This window comes from Sinocyclocheilus rhinocerous, unplaced genomic scaffold (genome assembly GCF_001515625.1).
Source record: "Sinocyclocheilus rhinocerous isolate Xijiao unplaced genomic scaffold, SAMN03320098_v1.1 scaffold85, whole genome shotgun sequence".
In the NCBI taxonomy this organism is placed as follows: Eukaryota; Metazoa; Chordata; class Actinopteri; order Cypriniformes; family Cyprinidae; genus Sinocyclocheilus; species Sinocyclocheilus rhinocerous.
This window is the reverse complement of record NW_015649998.1, coordinates 2,265,835-2,268,610: the sequence shown is the minus strand read 5'-3', so window position 1 is coordinate 2,268,610 and position 2,776 is coordinate 2,265,835. Positions and strand designations below refer to the sequence as shown.

The 2,776-nt window shown below is 35.1% G+C and overlaps 1 protein-coding gene across 7 annotated transcripts in view; it reads right to left on the bottom strand.

Moving 5' to 3' along the window:
* Positions 1-2,092: 2,092 nt before the first annotated feature.
* Positions 2,093-2,776, bottom strand: part of LOC107711112 (dynamin-like 120 kDa protein, mitochondrial) — a 51,158-nt gene continuing 50,474 nt past the window's right edge. For all 7 annotated transcript variants that reach the window (XM_016516054.1, XM_016516053.1, XM_016516052.1 and 4 more), the window contains one exon: positions 2,093-2,528. The gene's annotated coding sequence lies outside the window, so the exon portion shown is untranslated. The remainder of the gene's footprint in view (positions 2,529-2,776) is intronic.

The following is a 2,776-nucleotide window of genomic DNA, read 5'->3' as shown; positions in this document are numbered from 1 at the left end:
CAGTGGCAAATTCTTTAAATATGAAAACGTACTTACAGACTGTGAGTCAGAACAGACGGCAGTGTAGGCTACTCTCCCAGGTTCAGGAAACAGTTCTCCGTAAAATGCGCTGAAAGAGAAAGGAAAACTTGAAATTGCATCATATGACCCCTTTAAGAGTTTATTTGCAAAAACAGATAACTCTGATTTTAAATTTTCAAAAATCATGTTTTTTATTGTTACGTTTTTGTGTTTTATTGTGTTAGTTAGCTGTATTTTTTAGTTATTTTTACTTAAAATAACCCAACTGCATGTTTGATTGAGATTAATTGCCATGCACAATGAAAAAACATGATTTTTTGAAAATTGTTGAAAACTGAGTTATCCGTTTTTGAGCACACACATATAAAACTGTGGGAGATATATATAATCTCCCACAGTTTGCTATGGGAGAATATCGGAGAATACCTAAATATATCGGAAGCTCATGAACACTGAAATTTTAGCATAAGTACATAGGCAGCTGGTGTGCATAGATCTCATTATTAAGACTATTAACATGATGTCATAGGTAGAATTTAAACATTTTTAAAAAATTCATTTACATTCTATTTAACATTGATGCATTTGGTATATCCAAAGTGACTTGCGTTGCATTCAAGGTATACAATTGATCAGTTCATGCATTCCCTGGGAATCAAATTCACACCATTAGCACAGCTAGCACCATGTTCTAATTTTTGAACTACAGTAATTCTGAAATTCCTGGTTGGGAAACCCACCTGTTGAGAACTAATGCCTTTGGAGCTGGAGATTTTAATAGTCTTTTTCTTAATTACAACATTGGGATGAGTGAGAAATTTGGTGTTTATTCTGGTTAGCCTGGTGTATTCATGCATAAAAACTGCATATTGATGAGGCCAGGTTCAAACCGACTCTTTCAGTACATGTTTTCCAATCATCAAGTGCAACAAATGCTTTATAATTAAACCAGTGTAAAACCAACTGAGAAAACATGCACTGTACCTGTCAAAAAGTTTAACAGCAATCGTTAAATTAACAGCAAGCACAATTCTCAACATTAGAAATTCACACACATGTTGGATATTGTCCACACCCACCCACTCTGTTTAACATACATTTATAGTCACTTTTATTACTCCTTTTTTAACACCAATTTAATAAATAAACCACCTCTGATGGGGTACAACATGCAAACATTACAATCTACAACAAAAAGGAGGAAACATTCCTAAATCAACTGACAGATATTCTGTTACAAGCACCACACTCAGATATTTTCCCGTTGTGACAACAGATCCATGATTTCAATGAACTTACTCTAGAGATACTTTACAAGTACATGTATATTTACCCATTTACATTTATGAGCAACCAGGAACAAAGGTGTGATGTCCCTTACACTCAAAATTATCAGGACATTAATGTTGATTTTATATAAAACCCAGTGAGACCACAAAAATTCTAGGGCATGAAGTAGAAAATGTGCAAGCAAAGAATTAAAAGTGCACTAAAGCTGAAGATGGCTGATGAAAATCAGAACCATTTGAATCTCTCAAAGTAAACGGTCATAAAGTAAAGCAAAACAAAGTGAGAGGAAATGGTGTGTAGGGCCAAAGGAACAAACGGGATATGACGATGCATTTTTATCCACCTGTGTGAGCAGATGTGTGATCTGGTCTCCTTATAAAGAAATGTTCTGCATCTTCAGGACCAAGCCTCATAGCCGTTTCTTGAATATATTAAAACTAAGCTAAGGATGACTACAAGCAAATGAGGAGCAGATGAGATCTACTGTACAAACAACTGCATATATTGATAGCAGAGATTCTACAAAATAATTACAAAGGATGTATATGGTGGTCTACTGGTATAATTGCAACTGTGACTTCACTAACTGTGAATATGTCATAAGAGAGATGTTGTATAAATGTTGTGAAATCACAGCTCCAAATCATGAATGAAGGTGGCAATTGGTGATAAGACATTTTTGAATATTTTCTCGATGTATAGCAAGGCCAATGTGCATTTTACTATTTGACTTCACCATAAACATCATCTTAACTAATAAAGAAATTCAGGGAAAGAAAGACCGGGACAAAGCATTTTATTGGGAACGAGGGATTGGGAGAAGATGTATGTGCATGTCTGTCTGACTGGTTTCTCGTATAACTTGTCTGGTGAACACATTGGTGGCTTTTAAGCGCTGGAGGAAGAAAGAATAAAGCATGGCCCTGACATGTACCATTCTCTAGTTGAGTAAATGCTTGTTCTCCAACAGTGATAAAATATGCAGCAAACGTAAAGGGACTCCAGCTCACTTTGCTTACTTTCACTGTTTTTAAGGGGGAAGAGTGCGAGTGTGCATGTGTGTGAGAAGACTGAAAACTAAAGCAGGATACATTAAAAACAGAGAAGACGAGAAGCTGGGAAGAAAGTTCATTTACAAAGGGCAAAGAGCAAAAATGTTGTATTTAATCAGTGCATTTTCTTCTGTAAGGGCATGACTGTCCAGAAACAAGATGATCCTGAAAGAAGACAAAAGATTAAGAATTATTTCTCAAATCATTAAAACCATCAAAAAGTATTATATATATAACCAATTACCAAGCAATGCTTAATTTTGTTCAGTCTGTGGTGTAAAAAGGTCGCATTAGTAATTAAAGAAAAACACTTAAGCAAAACATGGTCAGGTCAAATGTGTCTGAATAATTTTTGGTCCCAACTTTTTATCAATTTTACTGGTAGTCCACTGTATGAAGAATTTTTGGGTATA